The sequence below is a fragment of the Canis aureus genome, chromosome 19, assembly GCF_053574225.1.
Source record: "Canis aureus isolate CA01 chromosome 19, VMU_Caureus_v.1.0, whole genome shotgun sequence".
NCBI lineage: Eukaryota > Metazoa > Chordata > Mammalia > Carnivora > Canidae > Canis > Canis aureus.
In genome coordinates, this window is record NC_135629.1 from 8,224,230 (window position 1) to 8,250,804 (window position 26,575).

At 45.7% G+C, this 26,575-nt stretch overlaps 1 protein-coding gene across 8 annotated transcripts in view; it reads right to left on the bottom strand.

Moving 5' to 3' along the window:
• HRH1 (histamine receptor H1) overlaps positions 1–26,575 on the bottom strand; it is a 76,058-nt gene that overhangs the window by 22,944 nt on the left and 26,539 nt on the right. For 2 of the 8 annotated variants that reach the window (XR_013357416.1, XR_013357414.1), the window contains 3 exons: positions 17,423–17,540; positions 14,444–14,569; positions 13,824–14,121 (listed from right to left, as the gene is read on the bottom strand). The exons of 4 other annotated variants lie outside the window; for them this stretch is intronic. The gene's annotated coding sequence lies outside the window, so the exon portion shown is untranslated. Of the gene's footprint in view, positions 1–13,823; positions 14,122–14,443; positions 14,570–17,422; positions 17,572–26,575 lie in introns of those variants that run through there. 2 more of the 8 variants (XR_013357413.1, XR_013357415.1) reach the window with 1 other exon arrangement.

The following is a 26,575-nucleotide window of genomic DNA, read 5'->3' on the forward strand; positions in this document are numbered from 1 at the left end:
GGCCCAGCTGGGCTTTGAAGGGCTACCTTACTCCAACACCCAAATTCCTAACTGAAAATATGGGAAGGTAAGAGAGGCCCCATTTCAATGCCACTTCCCTAACATTGTAGGGAAGAGACACATTCCCTTTCTAACCCAGATGCCAAGAGTGGTGTTTAGCACTGACTCTATAGTGTAGTCAGTTGTGTAGAGCTTTTCTCCCCCCTATTATGCAGGGAGTTTGTTGGCAGCAAGAGCCATGTCCTCATCAGTTTGATAGCCTCATATGCCAGTACTGCTTGGCACATAGTAGGTACATATATGACAGGGCTTTAGCAAGGATGGAATGATATGGTGGGAGGAAAATATACTAAAAAGAACACAGATCTGTTCCTTTTTTGCATGTACAGGAGTTATGGCATCACTCATATGTGGGGTGTGAGGATAATCCAGAGGGCACACATTGTGGATGGGGGGGAGGCTGTTCCCTTCCCTATCGACAGGTCCCCATGTACCCAATCCCCATCCTCTACAAATCTGGGGGGGGGATCCATCCTAAAGATCCTGGCACGGGATTTGTCTCCTCATCTTTGTTTCCTGTGCATCTGGCTCATAGTAAGTGTTTGCTAAGTATTTGTTGAATGAATCTGCTGTGTGACTTTGAACACTTTTCTCAACTTCTCTGGACTTCCCCTGTCAAACAAGGGGGTCTCACTAGATCAGAGGCTTTCAAAGCTCCCACCACTTTTCTTGGTAGCACAACGACTGGTCCTTATAAAAATTTATAATCAGATAAAAGCATATTGCTCTGGCTGGAGGAGAGGAGTGGGAGTCCCGGAGCCCCATCTGCTTGGCTCTTTCCCTCCATTTTTGTCCAAGAATCCCCAGAAGCTCCTCAGAGTAAAGTTTGATAACTATCAAGCTAGATGAACCCTAAAAGTCCTTTAAGGAACATCTGCTCTGTAAAGGGAAAACCTTTGTGACATATTTGGACAACTCTTTATTGCACGTCTAATGTGTCTGAATGGTGGAACCTGAAGCACTTTGATTAGAAGGGAGAGGTAGCATTGTCTCACAATGAAAGATGGATGCTTCCTGGTGCCTTGACACCACACTGGATAGAGAAGACCACTTGCTCTGCCTGGACAGGTTTGTAATTTGGTCCTGGCTACACAGCATGTCAGCAGTCAGCAACCCGGACCACTGTACCTTCCTGTGAGCCTGCCATCTTTTCCCTAAATGGATATCCACTTCATAAACGGTTGCCAAGAAAACCTTACCAATCCAGGGACATTATAGCTGTGAATGTACAGCATTTTTTGGTTCCTTGTCCTGGCCCAACCCTGGCTTGTCCCTCACTCCTGTCCTGGCCCCTGCCTCCAGCTACTTTGCTATTTCCCCAGTTCCTGAGACCAGGATGTAGGTATTAAAGAGAGGCTGACTGTTAGTACCCCATGGCATCAGAACACCTACATAATAATTGAAATATAGGATTAATTTTAAGGAAAAACTGATATAATGTTCACAGTGGCATCAAAGAGTGGAAGCATTCCAAATATCCAAGAACACACGAATAAATATTGTCTATACATACAATGGAATACTGTTCAGCCTCAAAAAGGAAGGAAATTCTGACCCTTGCTACACAAAAATGAACCTAGAGGGCATTGTGCTAAGTGAAATAGCCAGTCACAAAAGACATATATTGTATGATTCTACACTTAAAGTTATAGATAGAAAGTTGAATGATGGTTGCAAGAGCTGGGGAAAGGGAAAAGAGGTTGCTGGTGTTTGATGGGTACAGAGGATCAGTTTTATAAAAAGATGAAAAAGGATCTGGCCCAAGCAACTTTTTATAGCATTCTAGGATAGGTTTGTGTCTAACGTGAAAGGATTTGTCAGTCGAAGGGGATCTTTAGAGGGAGTCTTCCTGGGAATTCAAGGTAGATTGAATGTGAGTATCTAGCAGCTGTCTAGGCATTCACTGAATTGCTACATTTTACATTTTATCACAAACTCATATTTTTGGGAGCAGCCACCCTAGTGACTCCACTTGACTTGATTTCTCTTCTCTGTTCAGTCAAGGAATCAGGGGTTGGGGGCAGCCCAGGTGGTTCAGTGGTTTAGCATCGCCTTTGGCCCAGGACATGATCCTGGAGTCCCAGGAAAGAGTCCCACTTTGGGGGAGCCTGCATGGAGCCTGCTTCTCCCTCTGCCTGTGTCTCTGCCTCTTTCTTTCTCTCTGTGTGTCTCTCATGAATAAATAAATAAAATCTTAAAAAAAAAAAAAGAGGAATCAGGGGTTGGTCGTCTCTTTCCTGGTCCCAAGGAAGCAGGATTGTGAAGGACACCAGCTAGGAAAAGTGACCCTTTGATAGGCAGGGAACCCTTCCCAGGTTATTCCCTTTCTGTTCTTTAATCTCACACAACTTGGTAAAAACCAGTAGAAAGGCAGTTGAGGCAAACAAAGCTTACAAGAGGCAGCCCAAGCCTAAAGGGTAAAAGCAGCACCATTTTCCCTCCTTAAAACAACTGAAAGCAATTTATTGCCTCTCTGCCTTGTGTGTCTCCAGCACATCTTCACCTGCCACCGGCATGCTGGGGAAGTGCTAAAGATTCCATACCTCTCACTGCTGCTGTTTCCTGGGGCCACTGGAGGTTCCGCGTGTTTGGAGGAAACATAAGAACGGGCAGGCTCAGCCTGGAGCACCCGGGGCCCAGCAAGCAGCCTACCAAAATCAGCTACAGTTCTTACAAGGGATGGGATTTTCAGGAGAATCAGGAGGCATCAGACAGCAGAGAAGTGACTCTGCCAAGATCACACAGCAAGTCAGGGGTAGCACTCAGGGCTCCTTATCCCAGGACCACCAATTCACATTAATAGCTTTTACTGGGGTCCAGGTGTGTGCTAGGGTATTACATGCTTTCTCTTCTTAAATGACCAGCACAATGTTAGGAGCTAAGTACTATTATAATTTCTTTTCCAGAGAAGGAAACCAAGGTTGAGAGAGGTTAAGTAATTTGCCAAAGGTCAGAGAGCTGACAGGAGGCAGAAACTGGATTTTTATCTGATTGTATCCAATACACCCTTCCTTCTTATTTAATTCAATTTATTTATTTATAAAGATTTTATTTATTTGGGAGAGAGAGAGAGAGAGAGAGAAACAAGTGGGGGAGCAGCAGACAGAGGGAGAGGGAGAAGTAGATTCCCCGCAGAGCAGGGAGCCAAACCTGGAACTTAATCCCAAGACCCTGGGATCATGACCTGAGCTGAAGGCAGATGCTTTATCAACTGAGCCACCCAGGCGCCCCCATTCTTATTTTAAAAGTGTGTTTTTTAAAAAACATAAACACGGGAAACAACACAAATCTAATGAATTTATTCAATAGGTTATTGTAAGATGCACACCATCCAGGTCAAGAAAGAGGACCTTACTCCCCACTCCAGGAGCAAGCATGACCAGTCCCTGAACTCTCTGCTTCCTGCCTCTTTGCTCATGCTGTTCCTTTTTCCTGTACCACCATTATATAAAATCAGTACTGACCTACTGAGATCCTGCCCAACCCAGAGGCCCAACTCAAGTGGGCCCCATTCTGAAATGATTTCCTGATTCCTACTAGCTGGCCTGGTCAGAACCTCTCATCTCTCAATATGACAGTCTTTTGCACACCTCTCTCATTTTCTTTAGTACATTCTATCTTAATTTATAGATCTAAGTAATAATAGTCTAAGGTCAATCATCATTATTGAGAATTTTAATTGTGATAGGCACCGTGCAAAGAACTTATATGCATTGTCTCATTTAACACGTAAGCCTCTACCTCTATAACCATGTCCATTTTAAAGACTTGGAAACTCAGCCTCAGAGATACTAAGAATCTCAAGGTCACACAATTAGCAAGTAACAAAGCCAAGCATTCATTCAATGAATCAATCAATCAATCATTATTTATTAAGGGTCTGTAATATACTAGACACATACCAGAGAATCAGGAGGCATCTGATGTTCATCCCATTCCCAGATGTTGGAAAAATAACAGTAATCACTTTACACAAAGTGTCCATTCACAAAGAGATAGGACAGGGGAGAAACAGTTCATAAAAAAAAAAAAGTAAATAAACACTACATTAGGTAGTGACAAATGCTTTGAGAAAACAAGGGGATTATTATGTCTGGGATTATTATGTCCTAAAGGAAGTGAGGGAATGAAACACATAAAGATCTGGGAAAAAGAGCATGACAGGAGGAGGGAACAGCCTGTGCAAAAGACCTGGGGTAGACACATCCTTGACATGTTTGATAAACACCCAGGATATCAGGATGGCTGGAGATGAGTGAGTGAGAAAGGCAGAGAGGTAGAAGAGATGAAATCATCTGGGGCCTTAGAGAAGGGGTAGATACTTGGGTTTCGACTTTGAGTGAAATGGGGAGCCACAGGAGGATGGTTCCCAGAACCCATGCTCTTTATTACTATGCTAAACTTTCTGATTCTGACTTGAATGAGTGTCAAAAGGCATTTGGGGACATTTTCTCATTAAAACCAGCAGGGTGGCAGCCAGGCAGCCAAAATCCACAAGAGATAGCAAGATCTGAGCTGACAGGGATGGCATGGCCATCCCTTCGGTTGTCAGGAGGCTCTGTGACTGGTTGGGGTTCTCTGGTTACCTCAGTGGCTCCTCTCACTGGACTTGGCCAAATGTTAACTTCCCAGGCCTGTTCCTGGGGAGGTCTCAGCCCCTCCAAGAAATGTGTTCTTTGCTTGAAAGAGGCAGAGAGAAAAAGGCAACTTCTGTAATGACTCACCAGAGAGAAACGAAAATTGTGTCCAGGCTAGAAAACAATCTATTTGAAAGTCACACATTTGCCTATATTCTGGAGGATATATATATATATATACACACACACACACACACATAATGCTTTTTATATATAATATAAATTTTTAACATATATTATATATGTATGCTTATTCTTTTTCCTTCTCATTAGAAGCAGAACCTTCTCACACACAGTGCCTCACAGCATGACAGAAACCATCTCCTGAAATTCCTGCCTTCCTTCTTACTGCAGTTCTTTCTGAGACAAAAATGCAAACTTGAGGATATGGCCAGGCCCCAACCCCCAGCCTGACCAGGAACAGACACAGGCGCTGCTGGTCCCAGAACAATCCCAGCTATGAATATCCTTCTGATGGGTACCCCCACCAACCATCCATCCCCCAACTTTGGAGGGCATAGCAGTCAGTAAGGAGCCTGTTAAAAGGCAGATTCCAGGGAACTGGACCCAGGACGTCTGGCATGAGGCCCAGAAGTTGAGTTTTTAATAAGGAGTCCCCAATGATTCTGATGTTGGCGGACTGAGAAACACTGCCGCAAACTGTAGGAATAGCACCAAGAGCCCAATCTTTCTGCATCTAAGCTTCCAGGAAGTGGCCCCCAATCCTTTCTGACTATAAGTAGTACATTTTGGCTCCTGGCAGGGGTGGGAACTCTCCTGGGTAAATCCAAGTGGAGGAGAATCTTGAAATCCCAGTCCTTGCTGATGTTCATCCCAACCATCTGCATTTATTATCCTGACTTGAGCTACCACACCACCCAGGATTTGCTCTCTGGGTCCCACACAGGAAGGAGCTGCCCTGGGACTGCAGATGCTCGGGGGACAGCCATGACTGGAGAGGGTACCAGATGTGCTCTGATGTGAAAGGTAAAACAAGGCCTAATCCTGATTATGAAATACTGTTTCCTTTCTCAACTTGCTGGATTTACATATTGGCAATAGGTACTCTCCTAACAGTTGGAAACAACAGAGCTCAATGGACGTTTATTATTATTATAATCACTGGAATAGGGGGCCACTAGCTAGAGCTCCTGGCTGGCACCCTTTCCTCAGGATTTACAATAGTGGTTTGAGAGCCCTGTTAGTTGCTTGCTTCAGGCACCAAATTTGCTAATTAAAATTTTTCCATGCTGCATTCAAGTTCATTTATATCTGTGCTTGGATGCCACCTTCCTCTCCATTCTGTCTAATGAATTCTCTTCCCCAAGCCTCTTGTTGTTTCTAACCTCTTAGCTTGCCTTATTTTTCCTCTTACCCTACTTTCTTTTTTTCTTCATAGCACCCAGCATTAATGGAATAGATTTATTTGCCTGCTACTTTATCTTCTATCTCAATCCCCCTAGCAGGTTAGCTCTTGGGGAGCTGGCCTTTTATCTTGTTCACCGCTGGATTTTGATGCTTGGCACGTAACAGGCACTCCATCAATATTTGCTGAGTGAATGGATAAGTGAACAGATGATGTTATTATACATGAGAGTCCATGGAACCATCTTTAACTCCATGGCGCTCTACTCATTGGATCCCGGGGTCTTTGAGGGACTAAATGAATATACCCAAAATAGTAAATTTATTCAGTGCTTATTATGTACTGGGTATGTACACTATTTCATTTTGTCCTTAAGGCAGTTTTGAGGGTTAGGAATTATGAATCCAATTTAAGAGATGGAAAACCCAAGCCAAAGCCACAGAGCTGGTAAGGGGCAGAGGGGCGATTCAAACCCAAGTCATTTAAGGCTAAGGCCTTTGCTCTACCCATTAACAGCTGGACTTGATGCTATCTGCCTTGTGTTGACACTGGAATAGGATTCAGAAGCAAGCAAGAGAAACCCCTACCCGCCAGAAGTTGTACCTACAGTCTACCTGGGCATGTAGCAGAATGACAATGGGCAGAGAATTGGAGTTAGCCTCCCAATCTGAGCTCCATCTCTCATTAGCTGAGCCTCAGGATCCTCCTCTGTAAAATGAAATAATTCTTTCCTTGTAAGGATGTCCACTGAGACAATACATAGATAGTGTACCAAACACAGCTTGGTGTATAGTAAACACTCAATAAATAATCGGGCTTATTGGCTACCACTGGAGAGACAAAACTCACATTAAAAGCAATGACCTAGCCCACTGGTTCCCAAACTTGTCTTTATGGAAGATATCTCGGACTGAAGGCTTGTATCTCTTCCCACCCCTGATTCATATGTTGAAGTCCTAACTCCCAATGTGATGGTATCTAGAGATGAGGCTTTTAGGAGGTAATTAGATTTAGATGAGTTTGTGAGAATGGAGCCCCCATGATGGGATTAGTGCCTTTTACAAGATGAAAAAAAGACACCAGAGGGTCCTTTCTCTACCATGTGAGGACACGGTGAGAGGGTGGCTGTCTGCAAGCCAGGAAGAGAGCCCTTGCCAAGAACCTGACCATACTGATGCTCTGATCTTGGGTTTCCCATCCTCCAGAACTGTGAGAAGCAAATGTCTGTTGTTTATGAACCCAGTCCATGGTACTTTTATGGCAGCCCAAGTTAAGAGAGAAGAGATTCTAGAGGTCACAGGGCTATTAGCCAAACACTGTAAAACTATTGGTAGATTTAATTCCATCATACAGACCAGAAGCAGTTTTATTATGAGATCAGTGCCAAGAAAGGAATCCAGAATCTCTACACAATTAAAAATTACCACCACAAATAAATAACTTCCAAATCTCTTTGTTAAGTACAGATTACCCTTGAATAACATAAGGGTCAGAGGCACCAACCCCCTATGCAGTCGAAAAGCCATGTATAACTTTGACTCCCTCAAAACTTAACTATTAATAGCCTACTGTTAGCTGGAAGCCTTACTGATAACACAAGTTGTCAATTAATACATATTTTACATATAAACTATACACTGTATTCTTACAGTAAGCTAGAGGAAAGAAAATGCTAAGAAAATCATAAGGAAAAGAAAATACATTTACAGTACTATAAAATATAATACTGTTTACATTTACAATATAGTACTGTACTTCCTCTTCCTTGTAAGGAAGAGAACATACAAACAATACATTTACAGTACTGTACTCACTCCATGTGTGAGCGGACTTATCAGTTCAAACCTGTGCTGTCCAAGGGCCAACTGCATTTCTTAATTGGGCTTTTAAAATTTTCATGTCCTCATGAACAATACAAGGTAGATGAGTGTGCGGGAAGCTGGTCTCTCACAGCTGGTGGTATAAATTAGGGCTCTCTTCTTGGAGGGCAGTTTGGTGTTTTTTGGTTTTTGGTTTTTGGGTTTTTTTTATTCAAAGTCTTTAAAATGTACATCCTTTTCCTCAGTGGCTCTACTTCTGAGAATCCTGCATCTCACAGCATACAAAAAGGTGTTCACTGTGGCTGTTTATATCATTAGAAAACCAGAAGCTCTATCAACGACAATCATTACGGGATTGGTTAAGTATTGGTTCATAGAAACACTGAGAACATATGCAGCTGTTAATAATCACGTGCTTGCTCTGTGGCGGTGGGAAGATGTTCGTGGCTGTCAAATTAAGGTTACTGAATAGTATGTAACTCTATTATGCAAAATTGGATGAGTGTGTATCCTTGGAGAGAAGTTCCCTGAAAATTCACAGTTGGTTTTACCTTGGTAGAAGGATTTTAAGTGACTTTTTAAAAAGCGTTTGATTTAATAGATAATGTTGTGTTGGGACAAGTTAAGACAAAAAAAAAAAGTCAACTTAAAATTGATTTCAAGAAAAGTGTTAAGGGAACAACAGGTAGAACAGGAAATAAAGAGACACGAAAAAATTGTGAAGGGAATGTGAAAGTTTGAAATTCGCAGTTTTAAATTCCTCTTCACCTTGCTCTTGTGTACCTTCCACAAAGTGGAGAGTGTTCTCACCTTGAAACGATAAACTTCTAGTCTCGGTGGCCCGTAACACCTACCCTTCTTGACAGCTATCAGGGCACAGGCTAGACAGACACACTGGACATGTAGGGATGGCCACTCTTCTTCTTTGGGTCTTGCAGTGGCTCCCTAACCCCCAATCCCCCAAATGAGGGGAGCAGTGTGTGCATACTGGATCTTCATTTTGTAAATACCGTGCTAATCTTCTGTGCATCTTCTTAACCACTCTGAAAGGGAGGCCTTTGGATTACCACCTCCCTCCATTTTATTGACTAAGAAGCCGAGGCTCAGAGAAGTAAAGTCTTGTCCATGGTCACACGGCCGGTATGTGGAAAAGTTCAGCCCTGGTCTGTCTGAGTCTTGAACACATCACTAAATCTCTGCTGAGTTCTGATTTAGCTTGGCCTGGGGGGCTTAGCATGATCTCACTTCTACCTGCCTTTCCTGCCTGCCCATCCCACTGCCACTCCCTGCCCATCATCAACCCCTGAGTCCTAGGTTCAATACATTCATGAAGAAGGCAATTTGGAGGCAATTTCACTGTGACACAGGACTCTCTCGTTGGTGCCTCTCTTCTCAGGAGGTAGGTCTGAGGTTATGGGAAATGTATGCACTGCCACCCATGTCGCTGCTCCTGCTGTCACCCACCTCCAGGAATGCCCTTTCCACTGTAAATCTCCAGAGGCTTCTACCCATCCTTTGAACTCCCCAGCCAAATGCTCCCCCACATGCCACTCCCCTGGCTTCTCCACCACAGCACTTCCACCCTGCTGTCATAGTGTGTCCTCCCATTTGTTCCTTCCTACAAGTCTGCATGCCCCCTTGAGGTTACAGATAGCATACCACAGGCACCTGGGAACTGTAGAGCAATGGACTAGAGGGCTTAAAAATCAGGTTAGGAACCAGACAGATAGCCGGGACAGACATCGACATCATACCAGCTGTGTGACCCTGGAAAAGTCACTCTATCTCTCTGAGCCTCAGTTTCTGCATCTGTAAATGGTTGTGGGGATGAAATAATATAATTTTAGGCAAAGAGCTTGGCATAGCAAACACACAACAAATATTGGCTATAATCAGGATGATGTCAGTTGCAGTTCCACTGGTACAGGGGGACCGGGTGGTGGGATGACAGGGACTCAGGTACCAGCAGGCCAATTTTGGCACCCAAGGATGGGAGAACAGCCAACCGACAAGTGGCAATCCATGTCAAAGGTCAGCTGCTGAATGTGCCCCCACTGCGCAGCCAGGTGAACCGCAGGGACAGGGCACCCAGGACCTGAGTAAAGTCCAACTCCAAGACAGCAGACTTCTGACAGCAGCAAAAAGAAGTTTGTGAGCTGAGGGTTTGGGGGCAGAACTCCTTCCCATTTGGAGCATGGGTAGGTGACAGAGCTACTGAAAATGTCCCACATTCATGTGCCGAGGGCTTGCTAAATGATTTAATGCATTATCTCATTTCATCTTCACAGCAACCTCATCAGGTGATGCTATTTGTCCCATTTCACAGAGGAGGAAACTGAGGCCCAGACAGGTTAAGAAACTTGCCCAAAAGGACAACTGTGTGGCTTAGTGGTTGAAGCCTCTGCCTTTAGCTAAGGGCGTGATGCCAGGATCCAGGATCGAGTCCCTCATCAGGCTCCTCCCGGTGAGCCTCCTTCTCCCTCTGCCTGTGTCTCTGCCTCTCTCTGCATGTCTCTCATGAATGAATGAATGAATGAATGAATGAATGAATGAATGAATAAATAAAATCAAAAGAAAGAAAGAAAAAGAAACTTGCCCAAAGACACAGCTGGTGAGGGAGGAGCCAGGATTTAAAGCTAGACAGTCTGGTTCCAGAAAACTGGAACCTTGGTACCCCACATCCAGGGTCCAGGGGCCCAGAACCGGGTGATCCCCACATCTGGGATTATGTGATCTGAGTAGTCTCTTCAGTGTGTTCCACCTGGGGTGGGTGGTGCTTCCCCAGCAGGAAGAATTTCTCCCTGGAGAGCGGCCAGATGCAGCTTGGTGGGTGGCAGTGCATACATTTCCATAACCTCAGACCTACCTCCTGAGAAGAGAGGCACCAACGAGAGAGTCCTGTGTCACAGCGAAATTGCCTCCAAATTGCCTTCTTCATTAACTGTACAAATTTGCATCTTAATTAGGCTTAATGGAATACAATTACCAGACCCTGAGTTTCTCACTCTGATTCCAAGCAAGGATGCCACAGGATCAGGCCAGAAGCCAAGCACGCGGGGCGGAGGACAGCGTGGCTGGGCTTTCCCTGCGGGGAATCCTACACCTGGACAAGGAGAGTCGAGGTGGGCGTAGTGCAGGGATGGTGGCCCATGTGTCCAGACCCCTGAGATGGGAAGCCGAGGACAGCCTGGGCTTTGCACTGGATGTGGTACACAGCCTGGCCACCTCTGACCAGCTGTGGGACTGCAGCTGTACGCCCCCTCAGAGCCTCAGTTTTCTGCATCAAATGGGATAGTGAAAACACTTGCCTCTGGGTGGCTCCTGGGATCAGATGAGATCACGCGTACAACAGCACCTGGCACAGAACCTAGCATCTAGTTTGTTCTCTTTCTTGAGCCCTCTCTCTCTGCACCACTTCCATCATCCCCCTCCATGCTATCACCACACACACCTCTGAGTCCTTGGAATGCTCTACACTCCTTCCTGCCTCAAGGGTTTTGCAAGAGCTCTTCCCTCTTCTTCGATCACCTGGCCCCTGCCTCTCTCCTTTAATACTTACTCATTTCATGCTTCCAATCTGAACTCAAGTGTCACCTCCTCCAGGAAGCCTTCCCTAGCTCTGACTACACTCTCCCGACACCATTTATCTTTGAGATTATTTCACTAGAGTCCCTCTCTCCCCTACTAGACAATAAGCTCCACGAGCATGGGAAACACTTCCATTGTGTTCTCTGTTTTTTCTCCAACTCCTGGCTTAGGCTTTATCACACAGGTCCTTCCTTCATATTTGTTTATTCTGCACATCTCCTTGAGCCTCACTGAATGCATCTGTCAAATGGAAACCATAATCCCACCCTCACGTCATGGTGTTGTGAAATGACCAAACAATTTTTGGCACACGATAGTTACAAATGGACCATCACTCCATGCCCCCATTCCTTTTGATTAAGGAACTCAGAAGAAGCCGTGTAGCTAGCTCAAAGAGCAGTTTGGCTAGGGCACAGCAGAGTGTAGGGAGCCCAGAAGCTGATACCACATAGGATCAGGATGTAAAATCTGGAAGAAACCTTAGAAATGATCTAGTTAATTTATTCCCAAACAAAGGCCCCTTTTAATCTTCCCGCCATGCAACAATTTCATCTACCTCAAAACTACATGAATTAAGGGAAAACATCCACTTTCCTAGCTTTGAATTACTCAAAGGCATTCTATTTTATCCTCCTGGTGCCTGCCCAGCGTGAGGGGAGCCATGCAGAGACACCTTACCAAGCAATTCCAGCAAAAAGCCAGGCCCGCGGGGGCCCAGACAGCAGGAAAATGATTTCCTTTAACTTTCCAAAATGTTAACAACAGCCTCTGGAGGCCAGGTACAAGGGCCAGAGTTAAGAGTCACCATGGGACCATGTAAAAGGGAAAAGCTCTCTGCTTTTATTTTTCTAAGCTAGAGCTGCTTCCTGTTGGCAGTTCAGCAGACACATGACAAGGCCCAGTCTGGACAGCTTTCTGCCTGGAAGGTTCCCTCTCAGGGTGCAGTGACAGCCTTGGTAACACCTTGAGCTTACAGAATCTGAGGCTGTGTTGACTTTTCAGCCTGTTTCTTGGAAGGCCCGGGTCTGACCTTAGATCCTTGTGAACTTCTACAGAAATTTCCTGCCCTGATCCCCACCCATAGAGCACGCCCCAGAGTATCCAATACTTGGCCACTTCCCCTTGGCTTCTCTCCCACCCACCATTATCTGTCCCTTCCACTGCCTCCACCATCGATCCAGTTTCTTCTCTGCTTTGTTCTAGCCGCACAGTTACTCAGCATCCATAAAACCCAGCACCCTTGCACACCCCGGGGCATGTGCATGTGCTGTCTGTCTGCTGGGCCACCAAGAGGTCTTTCTCATTTGAGAACCTGGTGAATTCCTACATGAGCAGCAAGGCTTTACCCTGCATTCCTCTGTAGTTTCTGCTGTCCCTAGGGTCTGTTTCAGCACCTCTCAAATTGGAGATGAGTGGTTTATTTGCACATCTACTTCCTCTTTTGCATTGAAGTCTCCTCTGTCCCCTCTAGCTCCAGCTCAGACAGGGCTAGAAGACAAGTGTAGGCCTCTGGAGGTTTTTGTTTAGCTGAAAGGATTTCCTAAGGCTGCCCACAGATGTGAAGAGGGCAGGAGCATTTTTCTGTGGGGAGAAGCCATCAAAGGGATCTATTCCCGCCACCCTGCAAAGGTAAAGAACCTCCACCCTAGACCCTGAGTATCTCAAGAGAAGGGAACATGTCTGATTCTTTCCTGTAATGCATAGCCTTGCACAGAACAGATGCTTAATATAAAATACTATCAAGTCATGGAGGTTTTTTAGAGCTGGAGATTTTAATCCAACCTTCCCATTTTACAGATGGAAAAGCTGAGCCCCAGAGCAGGAAAAAGACTTACTCATCTGTCAGCCCAGGTGCAATGCTTAAGGGAAATGCTTTCTGTCTTACAAATTAGGAAGTAGAAATATTAATATTATTTGCCCTTCCATTTATTCCTCAATCATTTTTAAGCACCTACTATGCATAGGATATAACTGGGGGGATACAAAAATGACCAACACACAGGCCCTCCTCTTGGGGAGCTCACAAGCAGCAGGGAGAGAAGACACATGAATAGATTATCAAGATACACAGAGGAAAAAAAAAAAAAAAAAGATACATAGAGGAGTCCAGAGTAAGGAGGAATGACTTCCTCGGAGGCTGGGGAGGAAGGGCAGTGCTCTAGGAAGGCTTTGTGTGAAAGTGGCATCCAATTTGTGCACAAAAGATACCCCAGGCCCCTCAGTGCTGGAGTCAGAGCCCATGTCCCTGCTGTATTCTCCACTCGGTCCCGGACTATACTGTTTCTCCATGGTACAGTGTAATCGTTAGGATGGTTTAGGCTAAAAGTAGCAGAAAACCCCAACACACTTGGCTTATGTAATAAGGAAATATATTCTCCCTCTGACAAGAAGTCTTGAGTTAGGGCAGCTCCAGAGTTGGTTAATTCAACACCTCAAAGACATCATTGTCTCTGCCATCCTCGGTGTCTGTCAGGAATATCCTCAAACCAGATCACCTCCTGGTCACAAGATGGCTGCCAGGAGCTCAGAGGTCACACTCGCACATGACAACATCCTGAGGAAGAACCATCCCTCTCTAAGTGTGTCTTCCTTAGTGGGAGTTAGCCAGGCAAGGAGACTGCAGGCAGCAGGAACAGTGCATGCAAAGGCCCTGAGGTGAATGAGAGAAAGAGAGATGACCCCTGGGACTGGCAGTATGCATCAAACAGAAATGCAAGACCTCTGAGTCAAAGAGATTTGTGTTCAAATCCTAGGGTCAGTACTAATGGAGAATACGACCATAGGTGAACTGCTTGACCTTTCAGAGCATGAACTATTACACTCAGAAATAATACAGGGTTAATACTACATGTCTCACAGAATGTGTGGCTCAAATAAGGTCAAGTCCATGAACCTGACACCTGACAGCATAAATTCTCAATTATCATAATTAGCATATTGTGAGGATTGGACTCTACAATGAAGAGATGCACCGAGAGAGATGGGCGGGATCCAACTGGCTCCTCCTCAAGACCGGCTGGACTTGGGCCACCCAGTAAGTGGTCACAGCCATATTGACTAGAGAGTCCTTGAATGCGGTGGGTCCGAATTCAGATGTGCTGTAAATGTAAAATACACACAGGTTTGAGGATTTAGCCCCATGCCCCCAAATGTAAAATATCTGATAATTATCTTCATAAATGTTTACAGTGGTTACAATGTTCAAATGATAGTATTTGGGATATACTGGGTTAGATAAAATATGCTATTGAAATGAATTGCACCTGCCTCTTTTTGCTTTTTAAAATGTGGCTCCTAGGATATTTATAATTACATTTGTGGCTGGCATCCTATTTCTACTGGGTAGTGCTGGGTGAAGCACATTATCCCACCACAAAGGTCAAGAAATGGAAACGCGAACACATTCAACACCTGCCTGCATTCTGTGGCTAAGAGGGTATAGTGGTCGAGGGCCATGGCATCAACTCCTTGGCCAGTACTCATTCCACTCGCTCTCCTCTCACACACTTGGCTGATGTGATGGTGGTGGCACTCCCCACCCCACCCCAACTCTCTGGGTTTTCATTCTCTAGTTTATCCTTAGTTTGTCTTCTCCAGGTCCCCAGCTTCCTCTTTGCCTAATGAGCTCCACTTCTTGGAACTGTTGACAAGAGGCACTCTCTTTATACAGAGAGGGAGGGAGGGCTGTACAAGCAGCTAATGACTGTTCTGTGAGAGGTGGACTGAGCTCTAAGTAGTGGCCTTGCAGTCAGTCCCGGGGGTGGGAGAGGAGCTCATCTGTGGGTCCCACCAGACCACTGATACTCGAGGACTGTAAACATATCGGGCTCCCTGCTCAGTGGGGAGTCTGCTTCTCTCTCTGCCCTTCCCCCTGTTCATGCACGTGCACGTTCTCCCACTTTCTCTCTCAAACAAATAAAATCTTAAAAAAAAAAATAAGATAAACACATATGAAGACCCTCACCCCTCCAGAGCACAGTGTCAGGAATCCTTGATGGCTACTGCAGTGTCACCATCTTCTGTTTGGGAACATCTAAAGCTGGAAGTCCTAGATGCCTGAGACTCAACCCATTTGAGCTGTCTCATCACCTGTAGCGAATGCCTCTGGTGTCCCATCCATACCTCCGGTCTACTCCAAGACACCTGTCTATACCATCAGAGAAAGGTCTCTTTCTATCCCTAATGAAGAGCAGGATGAAGTGCTGGAGAATTAACACCCCAGGAGCGATGTAAAACCAGCTTCTGGGGACCACACACAGGCATGGCCCAGAGTCTGTCATAGGTTCCCAGGTGAGCTGAGGCACTGCTCACAACAGTAATCCATGTGCCAACACACCTTCCATCAGTATTCTTCCTTGCTCTGGCTCACTTCCAATTCCTATCTGGAATACCTCCCTAATAAAGTGCTTACCAAAATCCTTGCCTCAAGCTCTGCTTTGAGGAGAACCTACACTAAGTCATCATCTTTCCCCCTAAACTACATCTTGTCCCATGGATGGGAGTGCTCTCCTCTCAGATGCTGTGGCTAGAAAACTGGGAACCATCCCTGACCTTCCCCTCCACCTCACCTCTTGGATTCCAACCATCTCTAAGTGCTGCCCATGCTGCCTCCTAAATGCTTCTCAATTCCATTCACCTCTTTGGGTCATTTTGCCACTGTTTCTGGACCAGGCCACCATTGCCTCTCATCTGGACAGCAGCTTTAGCCTTCTGTATCCCTGCCTTAACTTTTGATCCTGGTGGCTCCTAAATCTGCCCACATCTGCCAAACTCTGCCCAGATATCTACATGCTTCTTGGACAACTCCTCTTGGAAGTGCACCTCAAACTTGGCACTTTCAAACCCCCTTCTGGGGTACCCACATCAGTGACGGGGTCCCCTCCCACACCTCATCAGCCACGCACCTGAAAGGTAGGAAGTCACCTTCAGTCATTCTCTTTCCTCACCACCCTGTTTCTGCCTTGGAAACTTCTTACACACCAACCCTCACCTGTTGTTTTCATGTCACTGCCTCCGTTCAGGTGGCCCAGAGCAGGAATACTCTGCCCCTCTCTGAACTGGTCTGTCTGCCTCCAGTCTTGCCCTCCCCGGTCCCTTCTCTATGCTGCTACTGGAGGGATTTTCCTAAGACACCGATTAGATCATGCCACCATCCTGTCTGACTCTTCACTGGATCCCCATGTCCCACAGGATGATTCCATAAAGATCTCTTATAATGTGGATCCAAACAAGCTTAACTCCCACATTCCCACAAAATCCATTACCGCAGCCACCCCCAGGACTATCTGTACTTTTTCTTGCCTTGGGCCTCAGGGCTCTAAGGGGTGAGCCCAGGGATAAGTAGCTCCCTGGGCCATTCAGTCAGACATTTCAACAGGAAGTCCCCACTCTCCTCCTCTCCATTCCAGTGAATGGCACTCCCATCCACCTGCACATCCAACCCAGAAGCCAGGCAAAACCAGATGTTCAACCCACTGCAATGGATATTATATATCTCTCAGTCATTCCTATGCTCTTGGAGGAGGGAATTAGATCAGAGAGAGTGAATGTTTGGAGTATGGGGAATTGGAAAGTGAGGCGAGAGGGGACAGAAGCAGATCTGGGTAGGACTTTGTTGGGGGGGGGCAACAAGCAAGCACATGGAGGTGGTGCAAGGTGGAGGGGTGTGTAAGAACAGAAAGTGTGAGGGCACACAGGACAAACTGCAGCTCTTCTGACCTCACAGCTTTGCAGAAGGTGGAGCCAGGGCCACAACATCCCATGTGCTATATACAGCGGAGGCCACAGGTAGTGCAGGGGGCACATGATGGAGGGTGCTGGGAAGAAGGGAGGGCCCCGCAGAGAGCTAGTCAACCCAGTCCTCTGCAAGTTAGTGGGATACATGATGCCAAAAGACAAGCAGAGTTGGGGAACAGCATCCTATTTCCCAGGTGAGGAAGTAAAATTGTCACCTGCAATCACCAGCTGGCAAAAGGCAGGGCAGGGCCTTCCCAGGCATGACCTGCCAGTTGTGGTCTTTCTTCTTTAGCTCCTGGAGGCTAACACTGTAGCATCAGCAACAGTACACAGCTGGGAGAGAAGTCTTTGATGAACAGTTTGGCTTTAAAAAAAAAATTCTGTGGTTGTATGTCATGACCCTACAACATAACCATATATGTAATACTTTTTAAGATGGTCCTCAAAAGGCATGTATAGTGCTGTCTAGCTTTTTCAATTGTGAAGTCATACTTTCCAGAAATGATGACTAAATTGGATTGCATTTCTTTACCCATCATCCATTGAATCCGCTGAATGACCTCTATAAACATCCAAACTAGCATTGAGGTCATTTTCACATTTATGTGCCTTTCCCAGACAGTACCTTTTGTTCAAAACAAAGTAATTTATGGAGCACTCTATAATATGAAAGATGTTGGATGGGCCCTTTTCTGGGGGATAGTTTCGGGGGAAAATATCCTGGCCTGTGTATGCCAACCTACCTCCCAGGCACCGAGTTTACAGAGCTGGGCAAAGCAGCCAAGGTTCCTGCCCTTTGGAGGCTCACAGGCTAGAAGAAGAAGTTCAGCACTAAAGAAGCACTGGTAAGTAGAAAGAAATCAAGGGAGGTTATAGGAACATATAAAAGGATGTCCTAACGCACTGCTCCTCAAACTGTAACGTGCACATGAATCCATTTGTTAAAATACAGATTTCTACTGAGTAGGGCTGGGGTAGGTTTTGAGATTCTGCATTTTTAACAAGCTCCCAGGCAATGCTGATGCTGCCTGGACCACAATTTGAGTAGCTGAATGGCTTCTTCTGATTTGGGATATAATTTCCTATGACAGCATCCTGAACAGTCTCTAAAAGGGCAGCATCTCAAATATTTTTTTTAAAGATTTTATTTATTTATTCATGAGAGACAGAGAGAGAGAGAGAGAGGGAGAGACACAGGCAGAGGGAGAAGCAGGCTCCACGCAGGGAGCCTGACGTGGGACTCGATCCCGGTACTCAAGGATCAGGCCCTGGGCTGAAGGCGGTGCTAAACTGCTGAGCCACCCAGGGATCCCCAGCATCTCAAATATTTTATATGGGTTTGAGACTTGGCTGCTCTGAAAGGCTCCAAGGGATGACTTAGTTAAAGGCTGCAGCACGAATGCTGCTGTTGCTGAGGACCACTGGCCATGTGCTGGGAGAATTAATGGACCTATCCCCATCCTGATGGAGTGAACAGTTGAATGGCGGTAGACACGTAAAAATCCAAATATCATAATACAGACAAATACGACAAATATGGGGGGAAGAAGACTACAACCAGATTACATTTTGAAAAGATCATGGGGTGCCTGGGTGGCTCAGGTGATTGAGCATCCGACTCAGGTCATGAGCTCAGGGTCCTGGGATGGAGCCCTGAGTAGGGGTCTGCCTAGTGGGAGTCTGCCAGGGATTCTCTCTCCCTCTCCCTCTGTCTCCTCATACTCTCTCTCTCACTCTCTCAAAGAAATAAATAAGTATTTTTAAAAAAGAGATCACTGGTTACAGGGAGGAAAATGGACTGACTGATGGGCCAGAGTGTCTAGTCCCTTCACCGGGGGTGTGGAACTGGGCCCAATAGAGCATTGCAGTCTCTCTCTGGGTGGCATAAAACTCTAAAACTGTGGATGGCCACTTCCTTCCCCAAGGATGCTGCAAGCGGGGATAGATGACCTGCTCAGAACAGGGCATGAAGGAGACACACAGGAAGTAGCTGGGAGAGAGCGGGCCACAGGGGAGTGGGAGAGGAGCTCTGCTACACTGTGGGCCCTTCCTTCCTGAGGCTCCTCTGCAGTCCTGCCTGATTTCTTTAGGATGCCTCCATACCTTTATGAGGAGTTTTTTGGTTGAGGTGGCTTCTGTCTCTTGCGGCCCAGAGAGTCCTAGAGAATTCTGCGACACACCTCAACTGAGGCTTTCACAGGTGAGACCACTCCAAAGGCAAGCCGCAATGCCCCAGGATTGGAGTCTCCAGAGGCCCCATAATTTAAGCCACACCATCGTCGAAGTTGCTTGGTTCTGATGAATACATGTAGATTTCTGAGCTCCAAGGGGGTCACGTGAGGTCACCCCATGCCCTCTGTGGAAGTGGAGGGGATTTCTAGCCAACTCAGAAGTGCAAAGGTGAGCTGGGCAAGGAGAGGCTGTCAAGGAATCACATGGCAGATATGCCTAAATGTGGTCTGGCTGGAAGCACAAATTGGCTCTGAAGGTTCGCCGCTGGCACCGTCTAGTCAGCCCCATTCAAAGTTGTTTATGTTTCCTCCTCACGTTGGAGGTTTGGGTTTGACTTACAAGGGACTGAGATGAATATGAATCTTTTCCAAAGGAAAACAACCTTGAAGGAAACTGTGTGCTCCAAGGAGCACTCCCTAAAACATCTTGCTCTTTTGGGTAACTGGCAAGAAGATTGAGGATCTGAAAGATGTCTCTTGAAAAGAAAACATCTTGAAGGAATGTCAAGCTGACCTCTCAAAGTTACTGATTGGATGCGTGCTGTTGAGAGGGAAATCCATTTCTTTATCTCAAAAAGAAGGGTAGTTCTGCTCTTGACAGGACAGCCTGGGGATTAAATTTGGACATTTGGGCATCCCCAAGTGTGGTGCGCATATCAATGTTGCTTAGTACACTGATTCATTTTTTTTTTCTTTTTCTTCTTTCTTTGGTCTCATACAAAGAAAACTGTTGTTTTACTGGTTACACGTATATTTTAAAGCATGTCAGAAAAAGAAGCATATCAAACCCATAACTTCATGGCTACTATTGCTCAGGAGGAGGCTTAAACTAAGAAGTGAGTTGACTTAGAAAGTTATTAAGTAAATAATAATAGTGCACTATTCCTATTTTATAGTTGAAAAAAAACTGAGGCTTGGAGAAATGGGATCGCTTGTCCAAATGCAGAATACCACAGTGTCAACGGTGGGATCTGGATGTAGGTCTGTTTGCCTCCTGTCTCCAGATTCTCTGCACCATACCACCATAAACAATATATCATTCTCTCTCACTTCTAGGGAAAACAACCATCCTTCATACAAACAGCTCATAAATGCATACTTGGGGCATGGCCAATTTTACCCCAATGCACTAATTTATGCCACATTATCTATTTGCATTTGTGCCTGGACAACCCAGTATCAACCCAATAAATTTCAGGACCAGCTCTTCCTGCCACATCATGAGCCCACTGCCCTGTCCTCAGGAGGCCTGAAGTGAGGAGCCTAGGTTAGCTTAGCCTTGGGATAGTGTGGGATGGCTGGGTCTCTTCCCACTACTGGGGTGCTAAGTGTTGGGGCTTGAGTGAGGACCAGGGAAGGGGCCCTTCCAGTCTGGTCTGGTCATGCTTACTTGGCATCCAGGTGGGTTTCTGGAGCCACAGTTGCAGAATGATACTTTGTTCTGTGTCCTCTGGGCACTTACAGGGACTTCCCGGGCTGGAGTGGGTGTTCCAGGGCCCCTGCTAAATGCCATCTGGATGACACCCTTCTACCAACATCCATAAGAGTCAGAGACTTCCTGTCCTGCTCCTGAAAGGCTCCTGGCTCTCTGCCTACAGGCAGCCATTCTAGAGGCACATGCTTCCTGCCTGTCTCTCCCCCAGTTACCTGGATTTACACTATTTTCACTCCCTTATTGATAACTTTTCATAAAAAAGTACGCATGCATGTTTTAAGATGATCATCACAATATCATTCCATGTGAGTCGTTAACTTCTGCCTCGGCAAAACAACAAATTGTTACACATCATGGACCACTAAGGTCCTTTGAGAATTGCCAAACTATACATCCATGGATGCCAAGCATGTCATTAGAGTCTTGCCTAATATCCATGGAGCACTATGTCCTAAGCACTATTCTAAGAGTTTTGTATATGTTTACTTAATTCTTCTTGAGGTAGATAGTTACTATTATCCTCCTAACTTTACAGATGAAGAAAGTGAGTCACAGAAGGACTGAATAGCTGGATTATGGATGCAGAGCCATTCCCTTAATCACTGAGCTGATTTATAACATGAGTTTGAGGGTATCCCCTGGATCCAGAAGGATAACAGGTTTATCTGAGAGTAAAGAATTTGGGTTACAGTTACACATGTGCCATGTGACCTTGAACAAAACACTCCTCATTGAGACCTTTCTGGCATCTGTACAATGGAGACAAAATCTGCCCTGCTCACTCAAAGGGTTTCTGTGAAGGTCAGAAGAGATCAGTCACATGCAAATACTTAGTTTTTGCTAAATGTATGCATGAAAGGATAGAGACAAGTGCTAAGTCCAATGCTACTCATACCTTCAGGACACATTTAGGATCTTATAGTAGAGGAAAAGCAGAGCACACATCCATTTTCCTCTGTGGATTCTGCAAACACTCAGGCGAAGTGTTTGAGGCACAGCTAGCACAGCTACCAGGAACACACTATGTGGTCTGAAAAAGAGTACTTCCTAGCTCCAGGCTTCACCCTTCTCAACGCCGAGGTTAAGGGGAGGTCCCGTTCTGTTCTAATGTCTATGACTTCACCCTGTTTGTATGTTAACATATTTGTGAAACAGCAAACGGCTCACATTAGGGATTCTTCTCACTGGTGGGAATACACAGCAGTGATGTGTCAGGTACTAATGGCTTCTTTACACACAACATCAAGGGGAGGTCACTACCAAAGTAATATTTAAAGTTGCATTTTTGTCTCTCCATCATGTTAGTATTCTACTTTGGGATCTTGAGCATGGATGTTCCTTCTTATCCTGAACAATGGACTTACTTTCCCTTTGTCCTGCCTCCCTGAACTCCAGCCTTCACCTCACACAATATATTTTCTTATCAAAGCTCTCTTGAGCTTGAAACTAGTTTAGAAAGAAAACACTAGCCTTGAAGTCAGACAGACCTGAGGTGGAACCCTAACTCTGCAACTTCCTAGATGCATGACCCTGGCTGAGCAAGGCTCCTTGAGCTTCTGTTTCCTTATTGGAGAAATGAAGACAGTTGGAGCTCTCTCACAGGGCTGCTGTGAGGATTAAATGGGATGGAGCAAGTCAAGTGGTTGGGTATATAGGAGGCATTCAATAAATGGCAGTTGGTATTACTGAGGTCATATAGCGACTGTATTAGTCAGCACAGGAAGAGTTATGCTGCAGAAACAAATTAACACCCAAATCTCAGAGGTATAACCAAGCAAAGGTTAATTTTTCACTCAAGCTAAGTGGCCAGTGCAGGTCAGCAGGGGATCCATGTGGTCACTCAGGGAACCAGGATGAAGAGGCTTCATCATCTAAAATACTGTTATTAACACCACAGGGAAACGGAGAGTGCCAATTAAGTGCTTTGGACTTGACTAGTCTGAACTAGTTACTGGCCCTGATTGCCTGCAAGGGGGCCAGGAAATGTAGGGGAACATGTGTACTATTAGATAAGCATGACTCTGTGTGATATGGAGCCAAATTTTGTTCACTTTTGATTCTTCCACAGTGCTTACCACCGTGCCAGGCATATTAGATATAATTAACACCATGCCAGGCATGGTGAGAAATTAAGACCCAAGTCAAAAAGAAGTCTTCTCTGATGATGTAATAATTTACCAGCAAAAATGGTTTTCTCTCTTTTTCTCACTTTCAGCAGATGTTTGTCATTCTTACCCTACAGTTTATCATTGAAACAGATATTCTAGTTTTATAGACAACATTTGTTTTGAGGACATTTACAAATGCCCTTTCACTTAAGGGAAAACCCCAGGTCATGTCCAGGCCATGAACTCACACTTGAAAGAGGAAGAAAGAGAAGAGAGGACAGGACTGCCCAGGACAAGACGATGAGATGTTTGCATCTCTTGACAATGCTTCCAACCCTTCTTGTCTTGAACCCTTCCTCTGGGTCCTTTGGTCACCCAGGGGTAGGTGGGTGGATCATGGCTATGGAAATCAATTCATGGAGGCAGTATGGCTTGCCCATGGACCCAAAACAAGTCAAGAGTAGATCAATGTTCCTGCCACACCTTTCCCTTCTTCCCAAACCCTGGTACTCTGAAAAGTCCTCCTTCTTGCCCAATATTCATAGAAACTATTGTGAGCCACAGTATAACAATACATCTATTCAAGAGAACTGAGAGCTGCGTACTTCCCCCTTAGCCTAAGTGGAAAGTGGGGGGGGGGGCGCTCCAGAAAGATCCTTTCCTATAGGAAGGGATCACCTATCACCCCATTCTCCTCTGGGTTCCCAGATGTGTTCCTGGTTCTGGCTCCACCCCCCTGGCACCACTGGGTGACTTTGGCTAACACACCACTCTCCTCTGGGTGTCCCTTTACTCACCTGTAAAGTCAATAAGCATGCAATGCAGCCTGACAGAAGGGCTGGGGATGTGCAGATGACTCTGCCACGACCTGACTTCCAAGCAAAGGAATAAGTCAAGTAGGGGTCATGGGGACTGCCTATGCCAGCAGCCCAGGTATAAACAACAGGGGTGGGGGAAGCAAGTGAGCCAGGGAGGGGATGAGTGGAGACCTGGCACCTGCTTGCTGCCACACACACACGCAAAAAAAACACTTAAAGACACATTTTCAGCTGACTTTCCAAATGGCTAATTCCAATTTGTTAAGAGCCCCCTGTGTTTGTGTCACAGGAGATGGAAAACTTATGATTTACTAAGATCATTCTGTTGCCACCTTAATCAGCAGAGAAAAAGATATCTTTGTTCTCAGTGGCCAGTGGGGCTCACCATAATGACCCTGAGATTGGTTTATTCCAATCACTCATCTCTCAGAATGCCCATGCTCTGAACAGGAACCTTCCTCCTTCACCCCACACCAGCTTGGTACCTCAGGTTCACAGACCATCACCACACTGTATCCTGTATCATCTAAGTCCCTCCCAAGAGCAAAGCATTATTCCTATTTTCCAGATGAGCAAACTAAAGATCACCTGGAGCCCATGTGTAGCCCAAAAGTCAAGATGATAGAAAGTCACGAAGTGAGAATTCAGGTCTTTTCAGACTGTAGGCTAGACCACGAGATGCTCTGGATGGAGGCCAAAGCAGCCTGGATGCTTAGTCATTTATTTGTTCAATAAGCATTCATTCAATATCAACTTCATATCAGCACTGGATGTGCAGAGGCTGATAAGACTTTTCTCACTCAAAAAGGCCAAATAAATAACTACTCTGTGATGTCAAGTGTAATGGGTGTACCAAATGTGGTGGGAGGTCAGGGAAGGAGCAATTACCTACCATGAATCAGGGGGGCCTTCCCAGAGGAGGCAATTCTGAGACAGAAATTGAAGGATGCTTTTTATCAATGATGAGGAGTTGATTTACTCCTCAGTGACCGAAAAGTTAGGTTCCCAGGCCCACCATTTCTATGCTTGGGGCTCCTGTTCCCTGGCCATACATTAGAATTTCCCAGGAATCTTGTTAAAAATACCCATTCCTAAGCCTCACCCCAGAATTTCTGAGTCTGAATTTATAGTGCTAGTACCCAGAGGCACTTGAATTTTCTCTGAACCACCCAGGTTTTTATCTGAGGGTGTGCATTTGGGGCTTGCTATCTAATGGTCAGCTATTGGCAGTTTTTTCTTACAAGCATTATTCATTTTAAGAAAAACTAAATCTAGTGGAAGAACAAAGACAGAAACCCCATGGATAAACCCCATGCCCATTTATCCTATCACAATTAGTCTGATTCTCTCCTTTGTGCTTGAAAAACATTATCTGGGTAAGTTAGGAAAGTGCTTCCTCCACTCCCATTAATATTGCCCAATATGTTAGAAAAGCTTTGAGCTCTGGGAACTTCTTGTGTCTATTTGGGAGAAAGTTGGCCCCGAAGACATGAGGCAGGGAGGGTAGGCTGTGCTTCAAAGGCAGTTCTTAAGAAAGGGAACAAAACATTTAGTGATAAAGAGGATGCAGTTAGACCACCTGTGTTCAGATTCAGCCTCTGCTACTTCTGAGCTGTATAATTGCAAACAAGTTACTTAACCTCTCTGTGTCTCAGTTTCTTCATCCATAAAATGGGGATAACAGCAATTTCTATCTCATAGGTTGTGTGAGAACTACCTGAGTTCCCATATGTAAAAAGTCTTAGAAAAAAAGAAAGGCCTTAGAATCATGCCCATCAGATATAATAAAGTTTACTAGTTGCTTTCATTACATTAACATGGAATTTAGAGGTGAAAGTTGGGGGGTGGGAGGCTGGCCATTGCCAAGACTGGGGCAGCTCTTACACCAACAGAAGGCATCTTCTCTGACCAATCATTTTCATACAGCAAGTCCTGCCTGAGAACCAGCTATGTTCATTTACTTGTGCAGGGCACTGGAGACAGAGCAGTGAACAAGACACTCACAAGGTGCCCTGCTTCAAGAAATGAGCCAACCATTCCATCACCTGCCTCTCTGAGCCTGTAGAACGGGATCATGGGTGCTTTAAAACAACAAAGCAAGCTTTCCCACTTCCTGGCTTCGTTACAGGCTGATTTGCAATGTCCAGCCTAAAACATAGGAAGGGGCAGGAGAAGAAAAGGATCCCCAGGCATCAAGTAAAGAAGATCTTCCTGGGGAGTAGAGTCACCCCCATGTACACATACATAGGTCCCTGCCCCCTCATGGGCCCCTGGGGAGAGCAGGACCAATCCTACAACTGTATCTGCCTAGAACAGAATTTCTCAGCCTCTGTACTGCCACTCTGGGGCAGAAGGGTTCTTTGTTTGGGGGGCTGTCCTGGGCCTTATAATAGGATGTTTAGCAGCATTCCTGACATCTACCCACTAGATGCCAGTAGCACCCACTCTCCCAACCCTCTCCAATTCCCAACAACCAAAAACAGCGCAGAAAAATGCCCAGTGGGTGCAAAACCACTCTGGGTTGAGAACCACTGCTTTAGAATCTGAGTCCCCCCCACCCACTGTCCAAGAGACCCCCACCACCTAACTAGTAGGAACATAGATTTTCCTGATTTCTAGAAGGTGGGGCCCAAGGTATCTTTGCCTCCCAAACCCAGCACTGTCTAGGCGAAGTTTGGTCCTGGGAATGGTGAACTTCTAGCCTCCCCAGGCCACCACTTCTATAAGGTGGGACTTGGCTGGGCCTACGTTGCATTCAAAATCCTTCAAGTCTAAG